Below are 18,794 nucleotides of genomic sequence, written 5' to 3'. Positions count from 1 at the left end.
CTGACCATGTGCATGGCTCCTGCACATCAGGAAGTTATTCGCTTTCTGGTACTGCATAATTTGCATGATGTGGTCGTGTTGGGGTTGCCATGGCTACAAACCCATAATCCAGTATTGGATTGGAACTCTATGTCGGTAACCAGCTGGGGTTGTCAGGGAGTACATGGTGATGTTCCATTTTTGTCTATTTCGTCATCCATTCCTTCTGACATCCCAGAGTTCTTGTCGGACTTTCAGGATGTATTTGAAGAGTCCAAGTCTGATGCCCTACCTCCGCATAGGAATTGTGATTGTGCTATCGATTTGATTCCTGGTAGTAAATTCCCTAAGGGTCGTTTATTTAATTTGTCCGTACCTGAACACACCGCTATGCGCAGTTATGTGAAGGAGTCCCTGGAGAAGGGACATATTCGCCCATCGTCGTCACCATTGGGAGCAGGGTTCTTTTTTGTAGCCAAGAAGGATGGTTCGCTAAGACCGTGTATTGATTACCGCCTTCTTAATAAGATCACTGTTAAGTTTCAGTATCCCTTGCCATTGATTTCTGACTTGTTTGCTCGGATTAAGGGGGCTAGTTGGTTTACTAAGATTGATCTTCGTGGTGCGTATAATCTGGTGAGAATCAGGCAGGGAGATGAATGGAAAACGGCATTTAATACGCCCGAGGGTCATTTTGAGTATCTGGTGATGCCGTTCGGACTTGCCAATGCTCCATCTGTTTTTCAGTCTTTTATGCATGACATTTTCCGTGAGTATCTGGATAAATTCTTGATTGTTTACTTGGATGACATTTTGATCTTCTCTGATGATTGGGAGTCTCATGTGAAGCAGGTCAGAATGGTTTTCCAGGTACTGCGTGCTAATTCCTTGTTCGTGAAGGGATCAAAGTGTCTCTTCGGTGTGCTGAAAGTTTCATTTTTGGGGTTCATCTTTTCCCCTTCTACTATCGAGATGGATCCGGTTAAGGTTCAGGCCATCCAGGATTGGACTCAGCCGACATCTCTAAAAAGTCTGCAGAAATTCCTGGGCTTTGCTAATTTTTATCGTCGCTTCATCTGTAATTTTTCTAGCATTGCCAGACCATTGACCGATTTGACCAAGAAGGGTGCTGATTTGGTTAATTGGTCTTCTGCTGCCGTGGAAGCTTTTCAGGAGTTGAAGCGTCGTTTTTGCTGTGCCCCTGTGTTGTGTCAACCTGATGTTTCTCTTCCGTTCCAGGTCGAGGTTGATGCTTCTGAGATTGGTGCAGGGGCGGTTTTGTCACAGAGAGGTTCTGGTTGCTCAGTGTTCAAACCATGTGCTTTCTTTTCCAGGAAATTTTCTGCTGCTGAGCGTAATTATGATGTGGGCAACCGAGAGTTGCTGGCCATGAAGTGGGCATTCGAGGAGTGGCGTCATTGGCTTGAGGGTGCTAAGCATCGCGTGGTGGTATTGACTGATCATAAGAACTTGACTTATCTCGAGTCTGCCAAGCGCTTGAATCCTAGACAGGCCCGTTGGTCGTTATTTTTTGCTCGTTTTGATTTTGTGATTTCATACCTTCCGGGCTCTAAAAATGTGAAGGCGGATGCTCTGTCTAGGAGTTTTGTGCCCGACTCTCCGGGGTTATCTGAGCCGGCGAGTATCCTCAAGGAAGGAGTCATTGTGTCTGCCATCTCCCCTGATTTGCGGAGAGTGTTGCAGAAATTTCAGGCTAATAAACCTGATCGTTGTCCGGCCGAGAAACTGTTCGTCCCTGATAGGTGGACTAGTAAAGTTATCTCTGAACTTCATTGTTCGGTGCTGGCCGGTCATCCAGGAATCTTTGGTACCAGGGAGTTGGTTGCTAGATCCTTCTGGTGGCCATCTCTGTCACGGGATGTGCGTGCTTTTGTGCAGTCCTGTGGAATTTGTGCTAGGGCTAAGCCCTGCTGTTCACGTGCCAGTGGGTTGCTTTTGCCCTTGCCGGTCCCGAAGAGGCCTTGGACACATATTTCGATGGATTTCATTTCTGACCTTCCCGTTTCTCAAAAAATGTCGGTCATTTGGGTGGTCTGTGATCGCTTTTCTAAAATGGTCCATCTGGTGCCCTTGGTTAAATTGCCTTCCTCCTCTGATTTGGTGCCTTTGTTCTTCCAGCATGTGGTTCGTTTACATGGCATTCCTGAGAATATTGTTTCTGACAGAGGTTCCCAGTTTGTCTCGAGGTTCTGGCGAGCCTTTTGTGGTAGGATGGGCATTGACCTATCTTTCTCCTCGGCCTTCCATCCTCAGACTAATGGCCAGACCGAACGAACCAATCAGACCTTGGAAACATATCTGAGATGTTTTGTTTCCGCTGACCAGGATGATTGGGTGTCCTTTTTGCCGTTGGCTGAGTTCGCCCTTAATAATCGGGCCAGCTCGGCTACCTTGGTCTCTCCATTTTTCTGCAATTCTGGGTTCCATCCTCGTTTCTCTTCAGGACAGGTTGAGTCTTCGGACTGTCCTGGTGTGGATTCTGTGGTGGACAGGTTGCAGCAGATCTGGACTCAGGTAGTGGACAATTTGACCTTGTCCCAGGAGAAGGCTCAGCTTTTCGCTAATCGCAGACGCCGTGTGGGACCCCGACTTCGTGTTGGGGATTTGGTTTGGTTATCTTCTCGTCATATTCCTATGAAGGTTTCCTCTCCTAAATTTAAACCTCGTTTTGTTGGTCCGTATAGGATTTCTGAGATTCTCAATCCGGTGTCTTTTCGTCTGACCCTCCCAGACTCCTTTTCCATACATAATGTATTCCATAGGTCGTTGTTGAGGAGATACGTGGCACCTATGGTTCCATCTGTGGAGCCTCCTGCCCCTGTTTTGGTGGAGGGGGAATTGGAGTATATTGTGGAGAAGATTTTGGATTCTCGTGTCTCTAGACGGAAACTCCAGTATCTGGTCAAATGGAAGGGTTATGCTCAGGAAGATAATTCCTGGGTTTTTGCCTCTGATGTCCATGCCCCAGATCTTGTTCGTGCCTTTCATGTGGCTCATCCTGGTCGGCCTGGGGGTTCTGGTGAGGGTTCGGTGACCCCTCCTCAAGGGGGGGGTACTGTTGTGAATTCTGTGGCTGAGTTCACTTCTGTGGTCACAAGTGGTATTGCAGTCTCTGGGCTTCCTCCCTCAGGTGTTTTGGTGAGCTCGTTGGCTGCCTTGCTATTTAGCTCCACCTGAGTCTGTCTTCCTTGCTCCTTGTCAATGTTCCAGTGTTGGATCTGAGCTACTGCATCTTTCCTTGGGCCTGCTGCTCTGCTAGATAAGTGCTTCTAGTTTGTTTTCTGTTTTTTTCTGTCCAGCTTTCTATTGTCTTTTCCTGGAAGCTCTGAGAAGCAGAGGGGTGCACCGCCGTGCTGTTAGTTCGGCACGGTGGGTCTTTTTGCCCCTTTGCGTGGTTTTCGTTTTAGGGTTTTTTGTAGACTGCATAGTTCTCTTTGCTATCCTCGCTCTGTCTAGAATATCGGGCCTCACTTTGCTGAATCTATTTCATTCCTACGTTTGTCTTTTCATCTTGCTAACAGTCATTATATGTGGGGGCTGCCTATTCCTTTGGGGTATTTCTCTGAGGTAAGTCAGGCTTGTATTTCTATCTTCAGGCTAGTCAGCTCCTCAGGCAGTGCCGAGTTGCATAGGTAGTGATAGGCGCAATCCACTGCTGCTTCCAGTTGTGTGAGGATAGATCAGGTACTGCAGTCTACAGAGATTCCACGTCTCAGAGCTCGTCCTATTGTTTTTGGTTATTGCCAGATCTCTGTATGTGCGCTGATTACTGCACGCTGTGTTGCCTGATTGCCAGCCATAACAGGAGTCTCATGTGAAGCAGGTCAGAATGGTGTTCCAGGTCCTGCGTGCTAATTCTTTGTTTGTGAAGGGATCAAAGTGTCTCTTTGGTGTGCAGAAGGTTTCATTTTTGGGGTTCATCTTTTCCCCTTCTACTATCGAGATGGATCCTGTTAAGGTCCAAGCCATCCATGATTGGACTCAGCCGACATCTCTGAAAAGTCTGCAAAAGTTCCTGGGCTTTGCTAATTTTTATCGTCGCTTCATCTGCAATTTTTCTAGTATTGCCAAACCATTGACCGATTTGACCAAGAAGGGTGCTGATTTGGTCAATTGGTCTTCTGCTGCTGTGGAAGCTTTTCAGGAGTTGAAGCGTCGTTTTTCTTCTGCCCCTGTGTTGTGTCAACCAGATGTTTCTCTTCCGTTCCAGGTCGAGGTTGATGCTTCTGAGATTGGAGCAGGGGCTGTTTTGTCGCAGAGAGGTTCTGATTGCTCAGTGATGAAACCATGCGCTTTTTTTTCCAGGAAGTTTTCGCCTGCTGAGCGAAATTATGATGTGGGCAACCATGAGTTGCTGGCCATGAAGTGGGCATTCGAGGAGTGGCGTCATTGGCTTGAAGGAGCTAAGCATCGCGTGGTGGTATTGACTGATCATAAGAACTTGACTTATCTCGAGTCTGCTAAGCGTTTGAATCCTAGACAGGCTCGTTGGTCATTGTTTTTTGCCCGTTTTGACTTTGTGATTTCGTACCTTCCGGGCTCTAAAAATGTAAAGGCAGATGCTCTGTCTAGGAGTTTTGTGCCCGACTCTCCGGGTTTATCTGAGCCGGCGGGTATCCTCAAGGAAGGAGTAATTGTGTCTGCCATCTCCCCTGATTTGCGGCGGGTGCTGCAAAAATTTCAGGCTAGTAAACCTGATCATTGTCCAGCGGAGAAACTGTTTGTCCCTGATAGGTGGACGAATAAAGTTATCTCTGAGGTTCATTGTTCGGTGTTGGCTGGTCATCCTGGAATCTTTGGTACCAGAGAGTTAGTGGCTAGATCCTTTTGGTGGCCATCTCTGTCACGGGATGTGCGTACTTTTGTGCAGTCCTGTGGGATTTGTGCTCGGGCTAAGCCCTGCTGTTCTCGTGCCAGTGGGTTGCTTTTGCCCTTGCCGGTCCCGAAGAGGCCTTGGACACATATCTCTATGGATTTTATTTCAGATCTTCCCGTTTCTCAAAAGATGTCAGTCATTTGGGTGGTCTGTGATCGCTTTTCTAAGATGGTCCATCTGGTACCCTTGTCTAAATTGCCTTCCTCCTCTGATTTGGTGCCATTGTTCTTCCAGCATGTGGTTCGTTTACATGGCATTCCAGAGAATATCGTTTCTGACAGAGGTTCCCAGTTTGTTTCGAGGTTTTGGCGAGCCTTTTGTGGTAGGATGTGCATTGACTTGTCTTTTTCCTCGGCTTTCCATCCTCAGACTAATGGCCAGACCGAACGAACCAATCAGACCTTGGAAACCTATCTGAGATGCTTTGTTTCTGCCGATCAGGATGACTGGGTGTCCTTTTTGCCTTTGGCTGAGTTCGCCCTTAATAATCGGGCCAGCTCGGCTACCTTGGTTTCGCCATTTTTCTGCAATTCTGGTTTCCATCCTCGTTTCTCTTCAGGACAGGTTGAGTCTTCGGACTGTCCTGGTGTGGATACTGTGGTGGACAGGTTGCAGCAGATTTGGACTCATGTAGTGGACAATTTGACCTTGTCCCAGGAGAGGGCTCAACGTTTCGCTAATCGCAGACGCCGTGTGGGTCCCCGACTTCGTGTTGGGGATCTGGTTTGGTTATCTTCTCGTCATATTCCTATGAAGGTTTCCTCTCCTAAGTTTAAACCTCGTTTCATTGGTCCGTATAGGATTTCTGAGGTTCTTAATCCTGTGTCTTTTCGTCTGACCCTCCCAGATTCTTTTTCCATACATAACGTATTCCATAGGTCATTGTTGCGGAGATACGTGGCACCTATGGTTCCATCTGTTGACCCTCCTGCCCCGGTTTTGGTGGAGGGGGAATTGGAGTATATTGTGGAGAAGATTTTGGATTCTCGTGTTTCTAGACGGAAACTCCAGTATCTGGTTAAATGGAAGGGTTATGCTCAGGAAGATAATTCCTGGGTTTTTGCCTCTGATGTCCATGCTCCCAATCTTGTTCGTGCCTTTCATGTGGCTCATCCTGGTCGGCCTGGGGGCTCTGGTGAGGGTTCGGTGACCCCTCCTCAAGGGGGGGGTACTGTTGTGAATTCTGTGGCAGAGCTCCCTCCTGTGGTCACAAGTGGTACTTCGGCTGATTCTCTCTGGGAGCTTCCGTTTGTGGAGGAAAGTGGTACTGCGGCTTCTGAGTTTCCTCCCTCAGGTGATCTGGTGAGGTCGTTAGGTGCTTCTCTACTTAACTCCACCTAATGCTTTGATCCATGCTTCCTGTCAATGTTCCAGTGTTGGACTTGTTTTTCCCTGGATCATTCCTGTGGCCTGCTGCTCTGCATAGCTAAGTTCTTCTTTGCTATTTGTTTGCTATTTTTTTCTGTCCAGCTTGTCTAATTGTTTTGCTGGAAGCTCTGGGACGCAAAGGGTGTACCTCCGTGCCGTTAGTTCGGTACGGAGGGTCTTTTTGCCCCCTTTGCGTGGTTTTATTTAGGGTTTTGTGTAAACCGCAAAGTTATCTTTCCTATCCTCGCTCTGTTAAGAAAGTCGGGCCTCACTTTGCTGAATCTATTTCATCCCTACGTTTGTCTTTTCATCTTAACTCACAGTCATTATATGTGGGGGGCTGCCTTTTCCTTTGGGGTATTTCTCTGAGGCAAGGTAGGCTTATTTTCTATCTTCAGGCTAGTTAGTTTCTCAGGCTGTGCCGAGTTGCATAGGTAGAGTTAGGCGCAATCCGCGGCTGCTTCTAGTGTTGTTTGGAGAGGATTAGGAATTGCGGTCTGCAGAGTTCCCACATCTCAGAGCTCGTTCTATTATTTTGGGTTATTGTCAGATCACTGTATGTGCTCTGACCGCTATGTCCATTGTGATACTGAATTGCCTATCACAACAGGAAGCTTCAGTACCTTGTCAAATGGAAGGGTTATGGCCCGGAGGATAATTCTTGGGTTTCAGCCTCTGATGTCCATGCCGCTGATTTGGTTCTTGCCTTTCATCTTGCTCGTCCTGACCGGCCTGGGGGTTCTGGTGAGGGTTCGGTGACCCCTCCTCAAGGGGGGTACTGTTGTGAATTCTGCACTTGGGCGCCCTCCGGTGGTTGGTGATGGTAATGCAGTTATTCCTGAGCAGCAGTCTTGGACAGGTGTTTCTGCTAATTGCAATTCTGACTGGGGTATTTAGCTGTGCAGGACTCATAGTCCTTGCCAGTAGTCAATGTTCCTTTGGAAGTGTTGGTCCTCTGCCTGGCCTTCCCTGCTTGCTGCCAATTCAGCTAAGATACAGTAAATGTTTGCTTCATTTTTTAGACACAATGCTGTGTGTTTATTTTCTGTGCTTATCTTGTTTCTATTTTGTTCCTGCTAGACTGTGCCTGATGTTTTTCTGAGTCTAGTTGGACTCGCTGGAGTCGCAGATATACTCTCCACATCTTTAGTTAGGTGGTGGAGTTTTTGTATTTTTCTGCGGTGGATATTTTGTAGTGTTTTATGCTGACCGCATAGTATCCTGTACTATCCTTTCCTATCTAGGTAGAAGTGGCCTCCTTTGCTTATTCCTGTTTTCTGTCTGCGTGTGTCTTTTCCTCTCCTACTCACAGTCATTATTTGTGGGGGGCTACCTATCCTTTGGGGATCTACTCTGAGGCAAGAGAGTTTTCCTATTTCCATCTTTAGGGATATTTAGTCCTCCGGCTGTGTCGAGGTGTCTAGGTCTGCTTAGGCACACCCCACGGCTACTTCTAGTTGCGGTGATAGGATCAGGGTTTGTGGTCAGTAAAGTTACCACTGCTCCAGCGAAGGTCATTTCATGCTGCTCCAAGGCCACCTGATCATAACAGTACTACTGGTGAGATATGGAGACAATTTTTACTAGTCCCAAGGAAGTACCTATTAACACCTAGGTGTGACTTGCCTTCAGGACAGATGTTACATTATCACTATATACAGTCATGGCCAAAAGTATTGACACCCCTGCAATTCTGTCAGATAATACTCATTTTCTTCCTGAAAATGATTGCAAACACAAATTAATTTGTCTTAAATGAAAAAAAAAAATAACACAAAAAGAATTGTCCTAAAAGCCAAATTGGATATAATTCCACACCAAACATAAAAAAGGGGGTGGACAAAAGTATTGGCACTGTTAGAAAAATCATGTGAGGCTTCTCTAATTTGTGTAATTAACAGCACCTGTAACTTACCTGTGGCACCTAACAGGTGTTGGCAATAACTAAATCACACTTGCAGCCAGTTGACATGGATTAAAACTGACCCAACCGCTGTCCAGTGTCCTTGTGTGCACCACATTGAGCATGGAGAAAAGAAAGAAGACCAAAGAACTGTCTGAGGACTTGAGAGCAATCTCAAGGCTGCAAGTCCATCTCCAAAGACCTGAATGTTCCTGTGTCTACCGTGCGCAGTGTCATCAAGAAGTGTAAAGCCCGTGGCACTGTGGCTAACCTCCCTAGATGTGGACGTAAAAAAAAAATTGACAAGAGATTTCAACGCAAGATTGTGCGGATGTTGGATAAAGAACCTCGACTAACATCTAAACAAGTTCAAGCTGCCCTGCAGTCCAAGGGTACAACAGTGTCAACCCGTACTATCCGTCGGCGTCTGAATGAAAAGGGACTGCATGGTAGGAGACCCAGGAAGACCCCACTTCTTACCCCGAGACATAAAAAAGCCAGGCTGGAGTTTGCCAAAACTTACCTGAAAAAGCCTAAAACGTTTTGGAAGAATGTTCTCTGGTCAGATGAGACAAAAGTAGAGCTTTTTGGGCAAAGGCATCAACAGAGTTTACAGGAGAAAAAAAGAGGCATTCAAAGAAAAGAACACGGTCCCTACAGTCAAACATGGCGGAGGTTCCCTGATGTTTTGGGGTTGCTTTGCTGCCTCTGCCACTGGACTGCTTGACCGTGTGCATGGCATTATGAAGTCTGAAGACTACCAACAAATTTTGCAGCATAATGTAGGGCTCAGTGTGAGAAAGCTGGGTCTCCCTCAGAGGTCACGGGTCTTCCAGCAGGACAATGACCCAAAACACACTTCAAAAAGCACTAGAAAATGGTTTGAGAGAAAGCACTGGAGACTTCTAAGGTGGCCAGAAATGAGTCCAGACCTGAATCCCATAGAACACCTGTGGAGAGATCAAAAAATGGAAGTTTGGAGAAGGCACCCTTCAAATATCAGAGACCTGGAGCAGTTTGCCAAAGAAGAATGGTCTAAAATTCCAGCAGAGCATTGTAAGAAACTCATTGATGGTTACCGGAAGCGGTTGGTCGCAGTTATTTTGGCTAAAGGTTGTGCAACCAAGTATTAGGCTGAGGGTGCCAATACTTTTGTCTGGCCCATTTTTGGAGTTTTGTGTGAAATGATCAATGTTTTGCTTTTTGTTTCATTCTCTTTTGTGTTTTTTCATTTAAGACAAATTAAATGAAGATAATAATACCAAAGAATTTGTGTTTGCAATCATTTTCAGGAAGAAAGCGTGTATTATCTGACAGAATTGCAGGGGTGTCAATACTTTTGGCCATGACTGTATCAGAAGATAGCTGACAGCACAGCAAAAATGTGGATGCTGTCCTTCACTTGTTCATGTTACATTATCACTAGTCACACATATAACCCTAGACATATGCCACTACACACATATAGAAATATATACACATATTTCACCACACTGCCGATCGTGCGTAGTTTGTTAGAGAGTTGGGAAGTCCGGGAATAGACAGAAAGCTCCATTGATACCACTGCCTGTGATCGATGAGCCTTTCCAGCGAGTGGCTGTGGATATCATAGGGCCCCTTGCAATCCCTAGCAGCTCTGGCAAAAAGTACATCCTCACAGTGGTGGACTATGCTACACGATACCCGGAAGCTGTGGAACTGTCCTCCATCCGAGCAGACAAACTGGCGGATGCTTTACTGACTGTGTTCTCTCGTGTGGGTTTCCCCAGAAAAAAGGTTAACCGATCGGGGAACCCAGTTCATGTCCGAGCTGATGGAAAGCCTCTGTGAAAGAATACAAGTACAGCATTTTGTGGCCAGCGCCTATCATCCTCAAACCAACAGACTCTGTGAGCGTTTTAACGGAACATTAAAGCAAATGCTCAAAATGCTGGTGGAGACTGAAGGGAGAGACTGCTGTTTGCCTACAGAGAGGTACCCCAGGCGTCTACTGGATTTGAACTGGTTTATGGGAGGAGGGTCAGGGGGCCACTTGATTTGAATAAGGACTGTTGGGAGGACGACCCCAGAACTACTGGAGTCTCAGTGGTCAAATATGTACTGCGGCTCAGAGAGAGAATGCAGAAACTGAGCAACCTGGTCCATGAGAACGTGACCCAGGCCCAAACCAACCAGAAGGTCTGGTACGACCATAATGCCAGACTGAGGGCCTACGAGGAAGGGCAGAAGGTTTGGGTGTTGGTCCCTATGGTACAGAATAAATTGCAGGCCACATGGGAGGGACCATATACTGTACATAAGCGGCTGAATGATGTTAATTATGTGGTGACACTAGATGAGCATGCAAAGCGTCAGGAAGTGTTTCATGTAAATATGTTGAAGGCTCATCATGACAGGGAGACCTGTGTCTTACCTGTCTGTGGCCGGCCTGAAGAGGGGGAGGCTGATCTGTTACTGGATGTGGAGGCCGGGACTCAGTACATGGAGTCCCTGGAGTCAGCAGAGTTTAACCCTGAGCTATCCCACAGTCAGAGGTCTAAGCTGATGGGGGCGCTCAGCGAGTTCACCGAAGTCTTCACAGGGGAACCTGGGAGGACACACTTAGCAGTTCACCATGTGGACACTGGTACTAATCCCCCAGTACGGCAGTCTGCACACCGTGTGTCAGCAGAGGTGAAGGCACACATGAGAGAACAGGTAGAGGAGATGCTGAAACTCAAGGTGATACAAAAATTCCAGAGTGCCTGGGCCTCGCCTGTGGTTCTTGTCCCCAAAAATGACCATACTACCCGGTTCTGTGTAGACGACAGGAAACTGAATGTACTGACTACATGTGTGGTCTACCCCATGCGGAGGATAGACAAGCTGTTAGAGCAGCTAGCTAAAGCATCAAACTTCACCATCATGGACCTGAGTAGGGAATATTGGCAGATACCCCTGACCAGAGAAGTGGCTTATGCCACCATTGAAAAGGAATGTTTGGCCAGTGTGTGGGCTCTGCAGAAGCTGCAACCATACCTCTATGGGCGCAACTTCACCGTGATCACAGATCATAACCCATTGAGTTGGCTCAACAGAGTAGTTGGGGACAACGGGAAATTTCTTAGATGGAGTCTGATATTACAACAATATGATTTCGCAATTCAGCATAAGAAGGGAGTCGATCATGGCAATGCTGATGGCCTATCTCGCCAAGGTGGGGCAGAACCAGATACGTGCTCGGGAGCTGAACTGTAAGTCAACCCCCAAACCCGTTCATAAGTAGGGAGATGTGGTGAAATATATATACAGTTAGGGCCAGAAATATTTGGACAGTGACACAAGTTTTGTTATTTTAGCTGTTTACAAAAACATGTTCAGAAATACAATTATATATATAATATGGGCTGAAAGTGCACACTCCCAGCTGCAATATGATAGTTTCCACATCCAAATCGGAGAAAGGGTTTAGGAATCATAGCTCTGTAATGCATAGCGTCCTCTTTTTCAAGGGACCAAAAGTAATTGGACAATGGACTCTAAGGGCTGCAATTAACTCTGAAGGCGTCTCCCTCATTAACCTGTAATCAATTAAGTAGTTAAAAGGTCAGGGGTGGATTCCAGGTGTGTGGTTTTGCATTTGGAAGCTGTTGCTGTGAGCAGACAACATGCGGTCAAAGGAACTCTCAATTGAGGTGAAGCAGAACATCCTGAGGCTGAAAAAAAAGAAAAAATCCATCAGAAAGATAGCAGACATGCTTGGAGTAGCAAAATCAACAGTTGGGTACATTCTGAGAAAAAAGGAATTGACTGGTGAGCTTGGGAACTCAAAAATGCCTGGGCGTCCACGGATGACAACAGTGGTGGATGATCGCCGCATACTTAATTTGGTGAAGAAGAACCCGTTCACAACATCAACTGAAGTCCAGAACACTCTCAGTGAAGTAGGTGTATCTGTCTCTAAGTCAACAGTAAAGAGAAGACTCCATGACAGTAAATACAAAGGGTTCACATCTAGATGCAAACCATTCATCAATACCAAAAATAGACAGGCCAGAGTTAAATTTGCAGAAAAACACCTCAAGAAGCCAGCTCAGTTCTGGAAAAGTATTCTATGGACAGATGAGACAAAGATCAACCTGTACCAGAATGATGGGAAGAAAAAAGTTTGGAGAAGAAAGGGAACGGCACATGATCCAAGGCACACCACATCCTCTGTAAAACATGGTGGAGGCAACGTGATGGCATGGGCATGCATGGCTTTCAATGGCACTGGGTCACTTGTGTTTATTGATGACATAAGAGCAGACAAGAGTAGCCGGATGAATTCTGAAGTGTACTGGGATATACTTTCAGCCCAGATTCAGCCAAATGCTGCAAAGTTGATTGGACGGCGCTTCATAGTACAGATGGACAATGACCCCAAGCATACAGCCAAAGCTACCCAGGAGTTCATGAGTGCCAAAAAGTGGAACATTCTGCAATGGCCAAGTCAATCTCCAGATCTAAACCCAATTGAGCATGCATTTCACTTGCTCAAATCCAGACTTAAGACGGAAAGACCCACAAACAAGCAAGACCTGAAGGCTGCGGCTGTAAAGGCCTGGCAAAGCATTAAGAAGGAGGAAACCCAGCGTTTGGTGATGTCCATGGGTTCCAGACTTAAAGCAGTGATTGCCTCCAAAGGATTTGCAACAAAATATTGAAAATAAAAATATTTTGTTTGGGTTATGTTTATTTGTCCAATTACTTTTGACCTCCTAAAATGTGGAGTGTTTGTAAAGAAATGTGTACAATTCCTACATTTTCTATCAGATATTTTTGTTCAACCCTTCAAATTAAACGTTACAATCTGCAGGCTGCAATCTTGAAGGCTGCAGGTTCGCACCCAGGTGTTAATATGTATTTTCCTGGGACAAGTAGAATTCTGTCTCCATTCTCACCAAGGGTCCTGCTGGAAGCCAAGAAGAATTGTAACATTTGTCACCTCCTAGCTCTTGGAAGAGAGATGTTAATTACAGCCTGATAGTATCTCTGTGGGAGCTTTTACACAAAGGATCTCAAGAGAAAATAATTTATTCATTGGGAGGCGCGGCCGTGGTCTAATCAAAAACCAAGCAATTATGATATTAACCTGAGGGGCTGGTCTAGAAACCTGACCTCCAGACCAAAGCTATAAATTAGACCTGTATACAGAGAAACGTGTTCACATAATGGGGGCGGCCGTGCTGGAGTGATCCAATCTACATTCATCCTACCCTCAGGGAGCAGAAAGCAGACTACCAAGTTAGATGATTTCTGTAAGTTTTCTCCTGTTATTTTATACTGTTTTGCATAAGTTGTATGTCTTTTTATTATCATATTTTTATAACTTTTTCTTACTGTAAGCACTGAGCCTTTTTTGCATTAAAGTATAAAAGTTTAACAAGTTGAACCTTGAATGTTCTAAAAGAATCCAAAGCCTAAGGTATGTGGGCCTTATGAGTGGTAGACATAATTAGTATTAATATTTCCGGGACTCATCGCCCGTGTATTCGGTGAGTGGTGGCAGCGTGTATGGCCTGGGTCGGTGTGTGATTTATGCTCCCATTACAGCATAGGACAGAGGCTGAATGCTGGGCTGAGGGTGGAGAGATAGATTAACCCTTGCAGGCACAACCCAAGTCACGTGCTGAGAGCGCTTACGTCAGAAATTAGTTACACCATGGAGTAAGGGATCCGTGACACACGGGATATCAGGTAGGTCACTTGCTTCCTCCTTCTCTGTAGCATTTACTTGCAATGGAGGAACATAGTGGGACACCATCCTCCCCAGGTCCGTGCCTAGCAACACATTGGTGGGAATAGCCTCTGATACTCCCACTTCCCTCAGTCCCTTCCCTGCTCCCCAGCCAGGTACACACGGGCCATGGGCACGGCAGGACTGACCCCTCCAATCCCGGTTATAGACATAGTCTTTCCTGGTATGATATCGGCAGGGGTTATCATGGCTGGACGCACCAAGGTCACCTCAGTGTCTCTGAGACCAATGGTGACTTTATTGCCAACAGTGACAGATTGAGAGTTCTCATTAGCCCTTGCATCAGAGCTGGCTACAAAGAGGACAGACGGTGGAGGCACAGACGGCTTTGTGGTGGTAGTTGGGCATTTCTCCCTATCAGGGCAGACAGCGCTAACATGTCCCACTTTATTGCAGGAGAAGCACCGGCGTGCATCGCCTAGAGAATGTCTATTCCCCGGGGCCCCATAGAAGGTGGGCTTGGACAGCACTGGTGATCGGCCGGCAGAGGGAGAAGGGTCCCCGTTTGGCTTACCTCCCCTCCAGCTAGATCCCGATGGCTTCTGCACCTCAGGCATCCTGTTAGCCACATAGCAGTCTGTAATCCTTGCAGCCTGATCCATAGTTTGTGGCTCCCAATCGCACACAAATTGTCGTACATCCGTGGGGCACATGTGAAGAAATTTATCCTTGACCATAAGATCCGTTAAGTCCTCAAAACTGTTAACAGATGTTCCCCTAATCCATTGGTGGAACGTGGTCCTCAAGGTGCTCACAACATCCACATTGCTGTCAGTTGATCCGCGTTGTAGGTTCCGGAATTTTCTCCGATACACTTGTGGTGTCAGGTTGTATTTCCTGATCAGGGCCTCTTTTATGGCCTCATAGTTCGCATCTAGCTCTGGTGGGAGGCCAGCAAAAACTTCCAGGGCTTTGCCTCTCAACCCTGGGGTTACTGTGCCCACTGCTCACGGGTAGATGGTACTGCCTGCAGGTTTTTTCAAACCCCCAAAGGAAAGTATCTAAGTCCGTATCCTTCTCCATCACAGGGAAGTTTTTGAAATATGGTCTCCTTGGATTTATGTCCTGGGAGGGGGTTATCTGAGGACTGATACCCCGCTCTATTTAAGTCATCTGAAGCTGGAACGCTCTGTCCTCCTGGCGTTCTGCAGCCTCTCTCAGCCTGTCGGTCCCGGCGTTCTGCAGCCTCTCTCTCAGTCTGTCTTGCTGTAGAATTAGCTGCATGCGCAGATTGGGATCACTTGTTCCCAGCCGTTGTAAGTCAATTTGCAAAGTACAGTCCATAGGCTCCTCAGCACTGGCATTGCTGACACTTCCATCAAACATCTCCGGTGCAAGAGCTGGCATTGCTGGCTCTCTATGAGGTGGGCTCTCTCCTTGCCCAGATGTTCCAGACTTTGCTCTATGTCCTGCTCGACCAAGGCGCGTATCAGCAGCTCCCTGGATCTGTCGGCTGTCTCTATTCCTCTCTGCTCACAGAGGTCGGTCCGAGCTTCTTTGCTCAACTTCTTCTACTGGGCTGCCATATCGATGAACAGCTTCTGCCAAATAAAAGATAGAAAAGAAAAACGGGGAGGGGAAACTGTTTGCACGTATGTCTAGGTAAGCACTGAGTTGAACCTTGTAGAACTGGTGCACTCCTCGCAAGGATACCAATTCTTTAGTGCAGGGAATAATTGCTGAAACCACGCACTAATGTTCTGATAGAAATAATTCTTTCCCGTCGCTCTGCCACCAATTGTCACGGATCCCTTCTCCGTGGTGTCACTTATTCGTCACGTGTCCGCTCTCACACATGACTTGGGGTTGTGCCTGCAAGGGTTATCTATCTCCCCTCTCTCAGTCCAGCATTCAACCTCTGTCCTATGCTGTAATGGGAGCATAAATCACACACCGACCCAGGCCACACACCCGCTCATACGTGCTGCCACCACTCACCGAATACACGGGTGATGAGTCCCAGACTATTAATACTAGTGATGTCTATCACTCATAAGGCTCACATACCTTAGGCTATGGATTCTTTTAGAACATTCAAGGTTCAACTTGTTAAAGTTTTATACTTTAATAACAAAAGGGTCAGTGCTTACAATAAGAAAAGGGTATAAAAATCTGATAATAAAAAGACATACAACTTATGCAAAACAGTATAAAATAAAGAGAACTTACAGAAATTATCTAACTGGTAGTTGCTTTCTGCTCCCTGAGGGTAGGACGAATGTAGATTGGATCACACCAGCTTCTCAGGCTGCCCCCATCATGTGAACACAATTCTCTGTCTGCAGCCTAAATTTATAACTTTGGTCTAATTTATAGCTTTGGTCTGGAGGTAAGGTTTCTAGACCGGCCCCTGAGGTTAATATCATAATTGCTGGCTTTCTCTTGAGACACTTGTGAAAAGCTTCTCAGGAATAGGTACCCCCAGGCCACAATTAACATCTCCCCTCCAAGACCTAGGATGTGCAAAATGTTATCTTCTTCTTGGCCCTAGCTAAACATCCTGGTGAGATATGGAGACACAATTTCTACTAGTCCCAAGGAAGTACATATTAACACCTAGGTGCGACTTGCCTTCAGGACAGATGTTACATTATCACTAGTCACACATATAACCCTAGACATATGTCACTACACACATATAGATATATGCACATATTTCACCACAATCTGCTTCTTGTACTGAGGGGAAACTGTTTGCAAGTATGTCTAAGTAAGCACTGAGTTGAACCTTGTAGAACTGGTGCACTCCTCGCAAGGATACCAATTCTTTAGTACAGAGAATAGTTGCTTAAACCATGCACTAATGCTCTAATAGAAATAATTCTATCCCACCGCTCTGCCACCAATTGTCACAGATCTCTCCTCCGTGGTGTAACTAATTTGTCACGTAACTGCTCTCAGCACGTGACTTGGGTTGTGCCTGCAAGGGTTAATCTCTCTCCCCACTCTCAGTCCAGCATTCAATCTCTTTCCGGGGACTTGTGCGGTTGGAACAGCACCTGTAGGTCTGTGTAATGAGGAGCGTTGCCTGCTGGGTAAGTTGCGGTCACATGGGACCAACACTGTGTCCGGATTGGGCTGCGTGTCCCATGGGCAGACCTGCGGTGCTATGACAACTATAGACGCAATGCCCGGATAGGAGGATGTGGTCTGTTTACATTTTATGTGTTGGGAACATTATGCTGCTTTTCGAGCGATATTATATGAATAAAAGCGATCAGGGGTGATTATGCTATGCTAGTTGTTGATCTGTATAGATTGCTATTCATGTGTTTGTTTTTACTTGTGTTTATGTGGGTTATATTGGTGTATGTTTTTTCTACTTTATTATATGATCCCTATTGGCTGTCAGCTAATTAATGGGTGGGTTTAAGGATGTATAATGGTGGTTGGATTGCTGCTGTACTGTGCTTGACAAAGGTCTTCTGACCGAAACGTTGCCGCAGAAGGCAGAATTAAATGTGAGCTGCTTTTTCACTTCCTGGTGTGGCGCTGTCCTCTTTTTCATTTATATTTGGATTCTCTTTCTGGGATGGACCCCCTGGTGAGGACGTGCACCCTGATGTCCATAGAGACGGTATTGTTGTAGGGTGCGGCCGGACGAAATCTTTTTGGATACCAGCATTCAATCTCTGTCCTATGCTGTAATGGGAGCATAAATCACACACCGACCCAGGCCACACACCTGCTCATACACGCTGCCACCACTCACCGAGGCTCTCACACCTTAGGCTATGGATTCTTTAGAACATAAATGGTTCAACTGTTAAAGTTTTATGCTTTAATACAAAAACGGTTCAGTGCTTACAGTACAAAAATATGGTAATAAAAAGACATACAAATATGCAAAACATTATAAAATAAACAGGGGAAAACTTACATAAATAGCTAACTTGTAGTCTGCTTCTGCTCCCTGACAGTAGGATGAATATAGACTAGTTCACATCACCTTCCTAGGCTGCCCTCACATGTGAACAATTTTGAATGTATACAAACCAAATTTATAGAGTAACCCTGGAGGACAGATTTCTAGACCAGCCCCTCAAGTTGATATTCTAATTGCTAGTTTTTGATTGGACCACGGCCGCGCCCCCAACGAATATATTATTTTCTCTGAGATTCATTGGGTAGAGCTTCCCACAGATAGATAGTGTCAGGCTGCAATTGACATATCACTTCAAAGAGCTAAGTGTCAAATGTTCCCTTTTTTCTTTATTCACAGCATGACCCCCTGGTGAGATTGGAGACAGAATCTGCTGTCTCAGGAAAATACATATTGTGAAGAGGGAGCAGCTGCCATCTTGGATATGGGGCATAATGTTGGCCTCCTATCAGAGATAAGCCTGACTCCATTTTGTCTCATATCAGAATTCACCTGGTCACACGTCTGCAGGGACATGAGCACTCCTGGTCCCCACCTTTTCCCTACTTGAATAAAGACCCTTTAGTATGGTAATGGACTGAAACCAGTGTAGCAGGCAGATGGCACTTCGAAGCTTGAATGAGGAAGCCATGCCAGCAGGGGGCATGGAGGTGCCTGGGTTCTCAATTAAAGCATATATGTCAGATGGCTACTGGAGGACACATCTATTGTGTCTACAACAACAACAACCTATTATCCGTCTACAACATGAAATTATTAATTATGGATGCATCGTCCGAGGTACAGGCTCATAGAAAACATCATCATAGCCCTAAAGAAATTGCGCATCTGACAGTGCAACTCCCGGTCAGTGAGAGTTCTGGAACCTGAGATATAGAGATCAGTCTCCCACAGCAATCGAATGGGTCCAGGTTTGATCCCTGTATGACCGGCAGGACAAACCACATGCGCTGGTACCACCCGTGTACTGATCCGATCATCCTGA

Source organism: Ranitomeya imitator, chromosome 5 (assembly GCF_032444005.1).
Source record: "Ranitomeya imitator isolate aRanImi1 chromosome 5, aRanImi1.pri, whole genome shotgun sequence".
NCBI classification, from domain to species: Eukaryota; Metazoa; Chordata; class Amphibia; order Anura; family Dendrobatidae; genus Ranitomeya; species Ranitomeya imitator.
The sequence above is the reverse complement of the archived record's forward strand: the minus strand, read 5'-3'. Positions refer to the sequence as shown.